The following is a 15,299-nucleotide window of genomic DNA, read 5'->3' on the forward strand; positions in this document are numbered from 1 at the left end:
ATGTTACAATAAAAGAAAGAGCCCAGCTTTACAGCAAGAAATGCTTTCATTATGTCCAGTTTAATGTGCTTGCTGCAACAACAGAATAGTAAGTGGAAGGTGTGTGTCAACTGTATAAATAATGTAAAATGCCTAACAAATATATATTTTTTGTCACCGCATTTGGATGAAGCTTCAAACTCAAGGAGGAGACCTCAAGGATAGCCTCCTATAGCAGCATTAAAGATCTTCCCCCAAACATGCAGCCAATGTTCTAATAAAATAGTCCAAAATCCAAAAGACACCAGAAAATGAAACCTTTAGTAAGTACCTGTTTGAATTTCCTTGCCATGTATGTCACCATGATTGGAAACTGTTTAGGAAAAATACAAAACAGGGGCTTGGTGCTGCAATTGAAAGTTTACTGCACACAAGAAATGGCAGTAGTCAAGTCTTTAAACAAAAAATCACAATCCAAGACTACTGCCAAATCCAGTTTGAGGTGGCTGACAAACTTATTCTGCAATGACCAACTTGGAGCTCTGCCAATGACTGCTGGCAAACCTGCTACTGATACCTAGGATGCTGCCATTCACCATAAAATTGCAATTTTTAATGGTTTAAAGAAGCCATGCTGCAACTGTTCCTGCCAAGGCTGGCTAGATTTTTTTATGCATCCTATGGTAGGACAAAAAAAAAAAATTGTCTGATATTTTGCACAAGGCTATTGTTTCTAGATGATTAGAGTTTAGTCTTTTAGAATAAAGGGTGTGCCACTGGTGTTTCTCTTTTATTTGTGGGTCTAGAATGAGACTGGAAAAGACAGCTCCATGTCCAAATTACTGTAAATTTTGATAGCATCCTTTGATAGAGAGTCCAAAGACAGTCTCAAGACCATTTTGTCCTAGTGGATAACACAAAAGGGGTCTCTTACACTCAGTGCCTAAAGTTCAGATACCTTTCTGGCAAAGGTCAAAGGAATCAGAAAGGCAAGAAAGTCCTCACATAACGTTTCAAATGCTGACCTTGTGAGCATGTGCCTTAAAGTGGAAGTAAACCCACCTATCATTTTCAGCCAAGGAAGCTGCCATCTTGGCCTATGTTTAACCTTCAACTGCCATGGTGCTGCACATGTGATCAGTTATGACACCAGCCATTGGATGGTTTGACAGTTTGGTTGAGAGCACAACCAATGTCACAGTTAGAAATCCCGGCATGCCGGAAATGTAACTGCTTTTTAAGACTGTTAAATCGATGGGTTTACTTCCGCTTTAAGAATTGGATCATTAAGGTTTAACATCCCACTTTTTGTCAATTAGAAAGGAGAGTGGCAATCTTTGGACTTTGATTGTGCTGTATATTAAGCCCATATCCACCCGTTTGCAAAAAGGTGAGGAAATGTAAAAATGTAAGTTTGAATTGATGCATTTCATTGTTTTTTAGTGTATTTAATTAACTTCCCCCATATTTTAAAATATGTGAGATTTGTTGGTGACTTTCTGGCACGCAAAATAAGTGGCTTATACTGAATCCAAAAGATCCAGTTTTAATCGTCTCCCTCTCAATCTCCAGACCAACAATCTTAATTTCTCCAAACTTGGATGCACACACTGGTCCAACATTAAAAAAAAGGTCCTTCATTAGGAGATACTGTAGTTTAGAGTTTCTGGGAAAGAAGAGTGCCAGGATTACACTTAGCACCCTGACATGAGATTCCTTTCTCAACGGAAAAGTCAGAACAGAAAGAAATATTAAGCTACATTCACACAGATGCCTAACTTTGGGAGTTTAGCTGCATTTAGAACATGCCCTAGGTGTTCTGCAATAGTGCTGTGTGTTCCCTGAACCTGCCGACTTTTTAATTGCTCAACTTGAATACTTCATCGTAATGTAGCAAGCTGGCGTGCCCTATGCTTGCCTTTTGCACTTCCCTATTAGCCCATGACTGAGGTGTCTGTACTCCGCAGCCTGCCAGTTACCGGTCACAATTTATAGTTACATAGTTACATAGTTAGTCAGGTTGAAAAAAGACACAAGTCCATCCAGTTCAACCACAGTTGTGTGTCTCCCTCAAAGGGTGTGGGCATTCCCAGTTTGGGATCTATATCTTCTGCTCTGGTTCTGAGTTCTTGCAGCTTCCCGCTGGTTTCCATCTCCCCGCCCTCCCACAGCTCCCAGGGGAGAAGCTTTGTTGCATGGTTAGCAGTGTATGCATTTATGCATTTATCCATTTACTGTTTTCTTATGGACATTCCATTTTGAGGTCTCTTTTACAAGTTTAGGGTAATTTACCCATCCATTCACATTCATTTTTTGATTATTAAAAAGATTCATCTATACCAGCTAGTAGGCCAGGTCCTTCATTAACCACTTGAGACCCGCGCTATAGACGAAAGACGTCCACAGCGCAGCTCTCAAGTGCCGGGTGGACGTCCCTGGACGTCCTGTTATTTACATTCCCCGCGTGCGCCAGGGATTTTTTTTAGCACTGATCGCTGTATAAATGTGAATGGTCCCAAAATTGTGTCAAAAGTTTCCGATATGTCCGCCGCAATATCGCAGGCCTGACAAAAAACAAATCACAGATCGCCGCCATTACCAGTAAAAAATAAATCATAAATCTATCCCCTATTTTGTAGGCGCTATAACTTTTGCGCAAACAAATCAATATACGCTTATTGTGATTTTTTTAACAAAAATATGTATAAGAATACGTTTTGGCCTAAACCAAGGAAAATTTTTATGTTTTTAAAAAAAAAAATTGGGGACATTATTATAACAAAAAGTAAAAAATTGTGTTTTTTTTTCAAAATTTTCTGTATTTTTTTTGTATATAGCACAAAAAACAAAAACCGCAGAGGTGATCAAATGCCACCAAAAGAAAGCTCTATTTGTGGGAAAAAAATGATAAAAATATAATTTGGGTACAGCATTGTATGACCGCGCAATTGTCATTCAAAATGCGTCAGCGCTGAAAGCTGAAAATTGGTCTGGGCACGAAAGGGGTTTAAGTGCCCAGTAATGAAGTGGTTAATCGCATCTATTTGTGCTTCTCCCAAAGAAGCGAGACTCCTCTTATGAACCGCGTCAAGACCTAGCACTGTTATTCTAGACTACTGGCAGTCATCTGCATGACATATTCAGATCTCATGGAAAGGTATATGATGAAAATGCAAAATGTATTAACATGCTGATATTTAATATGTTTTCTTCTCTTTTTTTTCTGTATTAATTGTTGTTTTTTAATGTGTGTTAAATAAATCATTCATACATTTTACTTGAGGTGTGATCCTTAAAAGTCCCATGGGCAATTTTGTTTTTTGTTGTGTGCATACTATTGGGGACTAAGCATCACCTCCACACATCTTGGGCTAACTCTACTCTCTCTGTGTCTGTACTTTAATCATTTACTCTGGTATTATTTTTTTAAAAGACAGGTGTACTTTAAATAAAGTATAACCATCTTAGGCAGTTTTGTTGTTGTACAGTTTGACATTACATCACAGTGACAAGAAAATATATTTGGATCAATCAGTATAATTTTCCAGCTCATTCTGAGCTAACCATAAACACAATTACACAGACCATTCCTTCAGGATCTCTATTGAAGTCTTTGTTACCACTAGACTTTTTAAATGTTGTTAATGTAATTTCCATCCTCATAAATGATATGCTTTGTATTCTTTCTCTGTGTAATAATTGATTATATGCTGCTTACTACAGCTTAATCTCAGATCAGCATTAAACATGTCTTTGATATCCGTTGTCCTATTCAGAATCATCTTTGTCTGACTTTTCACAGCATAGCTGAATGGCATTGATTGTAAGGCTAATACTCTAATCATCCCTATGCACTGCTTCTCTTGACAACAGCTTAATGAATAACACAAGCATGGTGACTTCTATCTTCAATGGGTTTTCTATTTCAATCACATTTGAACTTAAAGAGGCCCCCCCTTCTTGGTTTTGGTTATGGCCAGGGGCCACAAAGTCAGCCATTATATCATTTCATATGAAGCCATTTTTTTGGATTGAGCATTTAACATCTACCTGGTAAAGTGCATTTTAACTACTGCTAATGTTTTCCTTAATTTAGGGCATAGTTCACCTTCACCAAAAATGTGCCTACGCAGATAGGGGACATCTATAGATAAAAACAAACTGTGCAAAGTGGAATAATGCCATTGCTATGGGTGTAGGCCATTTGTGTACCTCATGAAGTGTGACTGGAAAACTTCCAGGACATTGCTAGGAGAAGCCTACTGTTACCTTCACTAGTGAGTATAGAATTGGGTATATGGGATTGTACGGTATTTTTTATTTTTATGGTTGAACTAGATAGACTTGTGTCTTTTTCAACCTGACTAACTATATATTACAGTAGTGAGCACTTTCTATGATTTAAACCACCTCACATGTGCATTCTCTCTTCTGATTCAGTAGCTTTGAGCTTAGTGTTTGAGAGCTCACTCCTGTGATGGTAAAGGTGAGCAGTAACACTAGGCTTCTCTTAGCAATGTCTAAGGCCCCGTACAGACGAGCACACAGTCCGATGAAAACGGTCCGCCGGACAATTTTCATCGGACATGTCCGCTCGGACATGGTGTGTACAACCATCTGTCTGATGGTTGTACACACCATCAAACAGAAATCCGTCGATGACGCAGCGACGTGCGCGACCCTGGAAGGTCAATGCTTCCACGCATGCGTCTAATCACTTCGACGCATGCGAGGGCTTTCGGCCGAGCGGACATGTCCGGTGAGTCGTACAGACGACCGAACATGTCCGACGGACAGGTTTCCAGCGTACATGTTTCTTAGCATGCGGTCGGCTGGACAAATGTCCACTGGAAAACGGTCCGATAGGCCGTACACACGACCGAACATGTCCGCTGAAACTGGTCCGTGGACCAGTTTCAGCGGACATGTTCGGTCGTGTGTACGAGGCCTTAGAAGTTTTCCAGTCAGGCTTCATGAGGTACGTAAATGGCCTACACCTATAGCAAGGGCATTATTCCGCTTTGGTCAAGGCTGCACAGCTTATTTTTATCTACCAATCCCTCTTATTTGCATAGGCAGTTTTTTCTGGTAAAGGTAAACTAAACCTTTAAAACAGGAGAGTGCCTTAAGTAGACTGGATGCATAAAGAAACAAAATGTCCAAAGCTTCACTTAATTCACTAAGCTCATAGAAACTTCCCTTGGAAATAGAAATAGCCCTTGCAAAGTAAACAGTCTATTTGCATTTAGTCAAGCAAAGCCTGGAGAAATATAAAAAAAAGAGTTTAAAGTTGACTGCTGGGTGCATAGAATTACTGAATGTTACAATAAGTGCCAGAAAAATTCTTTGGCAAACCATATGAAGATGCCAAAGTGTAAACCCGCCCCCCCCAAATCATTATAAAGTCTTTGAGCTAGATTCAGCATTGTTTTACATCGGCATATCTATAGATACGCCGCGTAAGTAGAAAGATGCGCCGGCGTATCTATGCGTGCCATTATGGGAGCTAGATACGCCTGAATTATTGCGTCCTCCGACCGACGTAAGTGTTAGTATGCCGTCATATCTAGGATGCATATGTAAATGACCTAGATACGCCGATTCACGAACGTACTTGCGCCCGCTACACCGTTTACGTAAGGCTTACGTCCGGCGTAACGTTACCCCTGCTATATGAGGCGCAGCCAATGTTAAAGTATGGACGTCGGAACAGCCATCTAATTTTACGTCATTTACGTAAGTGGTACTTGAATGGGGCTGTGCGTAGGTTACGTTCACGTCGAAAACATTGAGCTGACGTATCTTAGGGAGTATATGCGACGTGACTCTGAGCATGCGTGCGCATGCGCTGTTCGTTTGTGAAAACATTTACATGGGGTCAGGGCTAATTTGTATACAACACGCCCACTACCTTACACATTTAAATTAGGCAGGCTTACGCCTGCCTATTTACACTATGCCGGCGCAACGTACGGCGCAAGATATTACAGAATACAGTTCTGGGCTCCCTGATTTACGCCGGCGTTGTGCATATGAGATGCGCTACGCCGGCCAAAAGGTACGCCGAGCTATGTGAATCTAGCTCTTTATGTTGTGCTACAGAGACACACATTTAAAATGTTTATATACAAATGGTAAAAAGCTTAGGAATCGAAATGGAGAACCTAACAAAGATACTAGTTACCTGGATGTCTCTGACCTCTGTCTCTGTCATTGATCCATAACCAAGAGCAAGCATGGAGAGTGAAGTCAGTGTAAAATCAGAATTTCTGATTTGCTAATTTTTCAGTGACTCATGAAGAATTGAAGGCTTTGGACCATCATGAAAGCTGGCTTCCAATAAACATTTTTAAAAGTAGAGGTCAGTAATGGCAGTCTCCACATTTTCTCAGTAAATGTTTCCTACAAGACTATATTTATTAGCCCAGTAGCTTGTTCAAGAAAAAATACTATACTATGTCAGTTCTACAGCTTTCTGATAAAGCAAACATGGCTGCCAGTTGTTACTATCCAATTTAAAATGGACTTTTACAGACAGTTACATTAAAACTCAAGATCTTCAATATGCTCTTATCTCATTTGATGCAGAATACATTTTTAAAATAACATCTTATATGACCTAATGTTATGCATCCTAACAGATTTGTCTATTCCTGGTAGTGTAATTGCAGCATATGAAAGCATCTAATTTATAGGACTTACCCAGCTGCGCTATATTGGCTGCATCTTGTTTTACTGTTATTTTTCTCATTAAAACTTACTCATATTGTAGGTGACTAGGGATATGTAAGACATTGCTATGCTAGCAAAGATTATAATATAGAGGGATAAAATGTGATGTTCTTTGAGGCGTCCATTTTTTTCAACATCAAAATGATATCAGCTATAAAATAACATAGCAGGACTGTCATTCTCTTTTTCTCTGGTAGCATTAAGATTAGAGCTGTTCCACCTTCTAAATAAAAGAAAGCCAAGGGGATTTCACTAAGGTTTTAACAACCTGCAAAGAGACCTGGAAAAGATCTTGAAGATGTAGTCTACCACAGCTAACTCATGTACGCAATTTCTGTTAATGCATCCCATGTCTCAAGGAAATAATGTTGATCCTGCTGAGATGAAGGACCATTTTCACCTTTATCTTCGTCTTTTATCTGTTCTCGCTAAAATATTTAGAGACGGTGCTCTTCAACACGTCCATGTTTTTTTTTTTTTTTAGTAGGACAAGGCGATTTGGAGTAAATGTAAAAAAAATATAATAAAAAGAGATGTTTAAATAAATAATGAAAAGGAAATGTATGAGTTCTAAGTATATTGAAGAACTGCTAAAGTCAAAAAGTCAAAAGATTTGCACTGGAAGCAAAACAAATTGAGTGCTTCCTGTGCTACTTTTTTATTTGCAATAACATCCAAATTTTCAGGACAAGCTTCTCCTGAAAATATGAATGTTAGTGCAAATAAAAAAGTAGTATGGATAACACTAAAATGTTTTTGTTGCAAGTGAACTAATACAGCTACAATCACCACAAGCACCGAAAGCATAAACTGAATAATTACTTGTCACTGTTACCCAGATTTTCCATTACAGGTTTGTTAAGGGTGTTTTATATTTGAAAGGCAATGTATACATTTACTGTATATTTTTCATATTATTTAGCCACACTACCACTGAACTGCATGTGAACACACATCTTGATGAAAGCTCATCAAAGATGCAGCATGCAGGACTTTGATGCCCTTTCATTATAATGCACACTCTCATAGAGTTCAATGTGTTGCCTTATGAGTTTACATGAAATCTCCATTAATAGCTGTAACATATTGCAATTATGAATATATTTCATTTAGCTTGTATCTATGAAGGGCGTGCAACATAGCTTCACAGAAGTGTCTGTAAGACAGATAATTCGGTGCCTAAGCTTGTGTATACAAACAATGGGACACAAACCTCATTGTTCTACACATATTTACTTAAAAGGATCCCTTGTTTAGATATGCAATGAAGGGAGGCCAACCCGTAATCAATACTTAACTTCCTGGGAAAATTCAAGTTAATCTCCTGCTCAGAATAGTCACACAGATTTGCATTAAAGGGGGCTGATTTATGCAAAGTATAGGGATTGGAGATGTAGTCAGTCCTTAACCAGGAATAGGGAAGCCCACCAATCAGAGCCACACCATTCCAACCAATGAGGCACCAGCCTGTAATGATATACACAGACTAGATGAGAGGTAAACACACACTCTCTGGCAGAGCAGTCCTGTGAATGGAACCTCTATGGTAATGGTAAATATGGGAAATCTCCCTTGTACTTGTATCTAAATATGTTGGTCTTATGTATTTTCTGTCCTACTGTTTGTAGATTCGTGTTATAAGGAATATACGCTTATTCCTTCATGTAATTCTTTTATTTGAACCTAATATTTTCTTCCTTGTGGTAGACTATAGATCAGGGGTAAACAGAAAAAGATATAGCGCATACCAGAGTGAATAAAAGTGTAACATCTGCGTACTCAAAATGTCATACAACATCAATAAAACATAAAAAAGAAGGAGTCGCGCTAAATGATTAAAGTGAATACAAATATGAAGTGAACACAATGAGTGAACAGTGCACATATATATAGGACATGAACTGATGTTCTCATACCAGCTCCAACATAAAATAGTCCATAAAGTGAAAAATTAAAAAAAGGAAATGAACCAAAAAGCAAAATAAACTAAAAAGAAAAAGAAATCAGACACAGTCCCAAATGCTGAGTATCCCGAAAGTGCCGAAAAAAAAGGGGGAATCCACAGATGCTGTGATGAATAGCAGACAGGAGACCTCCACCAATGGATCACACTGACTCTTACCAGAGATCAATCAATGATCAGCATAAACGAAATCCAGCCTCCACTAAGGAACAGGTAAAACTCTCATTCAATAAACCACCACGATAAGCAGTATTCCTCTCTGTATGAGGGAGACATTGAAGAGACTGAGTCTGAAGAGGTAGTTCCTGGCTCCTACGATGAGTTGGTTGCGGTTGGGGTCCAGGGCCAGCTGGGAGAAGTCCTGGACGTCCCCGTAGGTGAAGTTGCTCAGCCAGTATTGATCACCTGGAAGGATTAGGGCTACAGCAACTTATATGCGGGCCAACACATGCTTCAGGTCACACTCTCGACCTAATTTTCAGACAAAATCTGAAAATAAGCGTTTTGGAAAATGAACCATTGCCATGGACAGATCACCATGCAATTAAATTAATAATTTCCAAAATTCCCCCATTGATAAAAGCACCCAAGCCCGGGACAATACACTGGACTAGATCCCAGAAGAAGCTCCATTCGGAACTCTTCAAATCTACCTTGGGAAATAGAATAAAAACAATCCATCCACATCGAACAGCCTCAGATACACTGGATGCCATAAATGCAGCCCTACTACAGTCAGTCGACTTAGTAGCACCGAAACACAAAGCCCGCACCCAGAAAAAAAAGTCCGGCTGGTTCAACAACCAGCTGTCGCTAATGAAGCAAGAGTGCAGAAGGGCGGAAGCCGCCTGGAAAAGAAGCGCTTTAGAGGAAAACCTCATCATCTACAAGGCAATAACAAGAAAATATCATAAAGAAATCTTCAAAGCCAAGAAACATCATTTTTCTATGGCTACCAACAGCACCCTAAACCGCCCCTGCGAACTCTTCAAGATGGTCACCCAGACCATGAATCCAGGATGTCTTGAAGCCCCCAATTCAGATACCCAAGAATTTTGCAATGAATTATCGGATTTCTTCATCAACAAAATTGAGAGAATCCGGGAAAGCATTCTGCAAAACAATACCCCCCTTCCCCCCCCCCCCCCTCAATCAACCGCATAACACCCAGAGAAACTTTCCACAATCAACAAAGTTTACTCTGGAACCCATCTCCATCGATGCCACAAAAAATATCATCGGTACTTTGCGAAACAGCACAGCGCCCAATGATATCATCCCCACTAAAATGCTAAGGAATGTGCCGACATCCTGGCACCACCTATCACGCAGCTTATAAACCTGTCATTTAAGGAAGGCATAGTGCCCTCCCTGCTGAAAGAGGGCACAATCCAGCCCATCTTGAAAAAACCTACCCTTGACCCCAAGGACCCAATTCACCGCCGTCCCATAACAGGCCTAAACACTCTCTCCAAGGTAATGGAGAAAGTAGTGGTACAACAGCTGCAACAGCATCTAGATACCCATAATCTACTTGATCCATTTCAATCAGGTTTCCGTCCCGGACACGGGACGGAAACAGCATTACTCAAAATATGGGACGACGCTCTTGAGGCCGCGGACAAAGGAGAATCTTGTCTCCTGGTTCTACTGGACCTAAGCGCAGCTTTTGATACGGTAGACCACAAACTGTTACTAATGCGACTGGCTGAGGTAGCCAGAGTCGCAGAAGGTGATTTACCATGGTTTTCCTCCTTTCTGGAAAACCGATCACAAACAGTGAAACTGGGATCTTTCACGTCTGAAAAATGCACAGTGTCATGTGGAGTCCCCCAAGATCCCCCCTGTCACCGGTAGTTTTCAACATCTATCTTCGCCCTCTCTTTGAAATCATCAGTAGCCAAGAACTACTCTATCACTCATATGCAGACGACACACAACTGTATTTTCGCATCTGCAACAAAAAGGATCATCATCTCAGTTTAGAGAAATGTCTCTCTTTGATAGAAAACTGGATGACTAAGAGTTATCTTAAACTCAACAGTTCCAAAACAGAACTGCTCATGTTTCACGCCAGCCGTAAGAGTCAACTGGCAACAATCTGGACACCTCCGCCCATTCTGGGCCAAATTATCACCCCTAGTTCCAAAGTCAAAAGTCTCGGGGTCATCTTCGACACCTACATGACAATGGATGCACAAATAGGGTCAGTAGTCAGCGGATCTCACCATCTGTTGCGCCTACTACGCAGACTTATTCCATTTATCCCCAAAGAAGACGTAGCAGTCGTGGTAGGAACAATTGTGAACTCCAGACTGGACTATGCAAATGCCCTCTACCTCGGACTCCCAAAGTACCAAATCTCTCGTCTGCAAGTCGTTCAGAATACAGCCGCCAGACTTGTGACTGGGAAAAAAACATGGGAATCTATCTCACCTTCGCTGAAAACCCTTCACCGGTTGCCAGTAAAGGACAGAATTGTTTTTAAAGCACTCTGTCTGACCCATAAGTGCATCCATGGGAAGGCTCCGCAATATCTTTGCAACAAGATAGAACCCCACAATGCCAATCGCGTTCTGCGATCCACCGATAAAAATCTGGTCAAGGTACCCAAAGCAAGATACAAGTCCAAAGGAGAAAGAAGGTTTGCTTTTCAAGGTCCTAGACTATGGAACGCTTTACCAACCAGCATTCGGTTGGAGGAAAACCACCTGACCTTCAGAAGACAGATTAAAACTCTGCTCTTTTGATGTCAAGAGACAGGAACAACAAGCGCCCAGAGGCGATTTAGTTTGCATGTGCCGCGCTATATAAGTTTTTCATTCATTCATTCATTCAAGCTGATCCAGCTGATTCAAGCTGATTCAAGGTGTAGCGAAGTGCACCTGTGGGTTACCTTTACTGAGCCATAGACTTCTGTTATTACCTAGGTGTTTGGTGCACTTTTAGAAAGTGCACCACACCTGCAGGATATAATAGAATTATATTGCAAAGTGCAACTAACCTGCAGGAAAGCCACAGGTGCACTGTGCTGCACCCATGGTGTGGGTGTATTGCAGACCATCAGTATAAAAAGCAGCCTTAGGCCCTGTGACGGTATCGGTATGATATCCCCGTCAAAGATTCCCTTCTTCCATACGAACATCACCCCAATATTCCACTAGGAGGAATATTCCTGAGATCGCCCATTAAGCCACACATTAGTCCAGGCTTACTGCTAGAACAAGACAGACTTTAATGTTATATCACACAGCTTATATGTCATTTCCAAAACTGTTACAATGACAAATCTCCGCCCCCACCTTACACAGTGGGGGGTCTTCAATACAGACCCTTTGAAATAAAGATATTTCTTTGAACTAATCAGTATCTAGCCAGTTCGGCTCCGCATATAGAGAGATAATTACCACAATGAAGCAATCAGCATAATTAACATGAGCCACTTATCTAATCACAGTAACCAGTAAACACAGGGCTAGAACAATTAACATTTGAAACAGGACTGGCTGCAGAAGGGTAAATACCATTAACAGCCTTAAACAAGCAGGGAAAATTAACCTGAAGCATATAGGTAAAAAGTCCTTCACAGGCCCCTTTCACATGGGTTGGTCCAACCAAATTGGACCCCCTTTCCATTCACCTCGATGGAGCGCCAGAGGAAAACAGACTTGTGTCCATTTACACTCGCCTACCTCCAATCCATTATCCTCATTCCTCCTGTTGCATAATTCAAGAATAAACTGAATTCTGTTGTGCAAAATAGGAAATATTTGCCAAGGCAGGAGTAAAGAGCTGGTAACCGATGTGCAGAGATTTCAGCACTGGAGTCACTAATACAATAGACAATAGACTAATCAATAGACAATTGGGCTGACTTAAGAAAGGAGTTTGTAATATTCACACAATAAACTGCGTAAAGATTCACTTAAATTATTCAATCACATGAAAAGAAAATTTCCGCTGACTTATTTTATCTGCACATGATTAGCTAATTGGAGTGAATATTTGTACAGTATTGTTATTGTGTGGAAATTCATCATCTGAGTATCATGTAGCGATTTCAACGATTTTATTAAATCAGTTAGCAGTGTGATTATACTGATTTATTGCTCAATGGACTGGCTGGAGACATAGTGGTTGAGTTACTAAAGGCAAATAGACTGTTCACTTTGCAAGGGAAAATACACTTTTTAAGGGGCTTTTACCCTGAGTTTAGTGAATTATGTGAATCTCTGCTGACTTCCATCATCCAAACGTGTACAAGGAAAAAAAGCTTTTTTTCCCCTTGCACATGATTGGGTATTCGTTGCAAAGTGAAATTTCACCTTTCAAAGTGAGCAGCCTATTTACATTTAGTAAATCAAACCCACAGAGTTATAGATTTTTTCTTCAAGATGAAAGAGTTACACATTGTGCTTTCCTGGACTTACAATTAAACTCTACAGTACCAACAATGGCAAGCTTTGGTTGTACTAACCATTTAGGATAATTATATATTATTAATGATATCAGAATTTAAATAAGTGACCACAACAAGGTCCTATGTATCAATTTATAAATTGGTCTTACATTCCATGAACAAACATGGCAATATAATAAAATGGCTGTGCATCAGCCAGGAACTAGGACAGGCTCATAAGATTTTCTGCAGCTTATAAAGAAATGGGTGTGAAAAGCTGATTGTGTATAGTGAGCAGAGTAAGACATTTCACTACACGAGAGGAGCTTATACAACCATGCAAGGCTGGTAAGGTTGGAATTCTATTTTAAGGGCTCCAATAGTAACTTTGTCAGGGGCTTTTAATTGTATACTGCCATTCTTGTACATAGAATAAAAAAGCAATTTATAAGCTGATACCTTTTTGCGGACAGCATTTTTAATTCTCACACATTTGGGGGCCCTAGAGGATCCAAAGAGGTGGTGACTTTTTGCAATATGGCAACTAAAAGTAGGTATGTGCCTGTCTTTGTGAATAAGTTAGTCTTTTTACAGCTTTGTATGTTTTTATCAAGGTTGGCAAAGCTGCTTTCAAAGCTCATCACACTATAAATCATTGTTTCTTGAGATTACTTTAGGTGACTTTTCAGCTTTAGGGTGCCTAAAGCCATTACATTACAGTCCTCCACTAAGGTAATTTTTGGCAAGACTGGTGATTATCTAATGTCTTTTGGGTAGTGCCTGAAAATCTTGAACAATATTCTCAGGGGACAAAATTATCAGACAGGTTGGAAAACATTTTGTGAGCTGTTGCAAAATAAGCTAAAGTCCAAACTTTTCCCATGGAGCTCCTTACTCCTGTCTCCACTGGTTATTAAAAACAATAGTGTAACTAAAGCATTTCCATTCAAGGTAGGAATTGACTTCAAAGACACTGTGTAATGGTAAAATTATTCATGCATATCTAACCACTCACTAATGTCTATATAAACTTTAAACTACTTGTGAGATTTTGGTTGTGCAGTAGTTGAGTTATCCAGTATTTAATTGTGGAATTCTAGTGATTGTTATGTGTTAATTAAAGTGGTTCTAAAGCCTTAAGATTTTTCAACTTATTGCATTCTATGCATTCAGGTGAAAAGCCTTCTGTGCTGCAGTTCCCCCCATACCCCTTCTTTTTCTTACCTGAACTTGATCTGATCCAGCCGCTATCTCTCTCCTCATTGGACAGATTGAAAGCAGCAGGAGTCATTAGCTCCTGCTGCTGTCAATCAAATTCTGTGACATGGAAGTGGGGGGTGGGGTTGAGTCCTGCTTTCTGCGTCAATGGATGCAGCAGTGGGACTCGGGAGTGAGCCCACACAGGTGCCCCCGTTTAAAGCAGCTTAATGTGGGGACACCTGATGAAGGGGAGGGGTTTGGAGAGCTAGCTGGGGGACCCCAGGAAAAGAGAATTGGGGCTGCTCTCTGCAAAACTATTGCATAGAGCAGGTAAGCATAGGCATGTTTGTTATTTTTATAAAAAAATTACCCAAAGTTTACAACTACTTTAAGACAATTCAAGCTTAAAAAGGTGTATTTATTATTTCTAACTGACATATCAATCTTTCAATAATTGTACAATGAATACAAGAAATGTAAATGGTAATAAAGCTTGCTTTGCACTAATGAGAGCACTGACAAACAGTTAGCAGTCTGTAAGCATACTTTAGTGTGTGATAGTTACAGAAAAATAACTGTAAGGCCTCGTACACACGGGCAAGAATCTCGTCAGGAAAAAAACTTTGTTTTTCCCGATGAGATTCTTGGCAAGAATCTCTTGCCGCCCAAGTGTACACACTGACTTTTCAAAAGAACTGCGGCTCTCTTGAAAGGCAAGAACGCGGTGATGTCATTGCGTACAACGAGCATGCTTTTGTCACATTCAATGCCGACGCCGCCATCTTGCTTCACCCTACCTATGCCGTGGAAGCTACCGCGCATGCGTCACAAGTCATTTCGAGCATGCGCGGGTTTCCACGGTGACAGGTAAGTATACACACTCTCGGGTTTGTTGTCGGGAAACAGGTCGACGAGAAAATAGAGCGCAGGTTCTCTATTTTTCTCGTTGAGATTCTGGCCAGATTTCCCGACGAGAAACCTGAAAGCCTCGTACACAAATGTTTTTTTCGGCAAGAAAGCTCTGCC

At 40.3% G+C, this 15,299-nt stretch overlaps 1 protein-coding gene across 1 annotated transcript in view; it reads right to left on the bottom strand.

Moving 5' to 3' along the window:
• The window catches only part of XYLT1 (xylosyltransferase 1), a 421,691-nt gene that overhangs the window by 93,371 nt on the left and 313,021 nt on the right, over nucleotides 1-15,299 (bottom strand). The gene's annotated exons all lie outside the window — the stretch shown is intronic.

Source organism: Rana temporaria, chromosome 6, assembly GCF_905171775.1.
Source record: "Rana temporaria chromosome 6, aRanTem1.1, whole genome shotgun sequence".
NCBI classification, from domain to species: domain Eukaryota; kingdom Metazoa; phylum Chordata; class Amphibia; order Anura; family Ranidae; genus Rana; species Rana temporaria.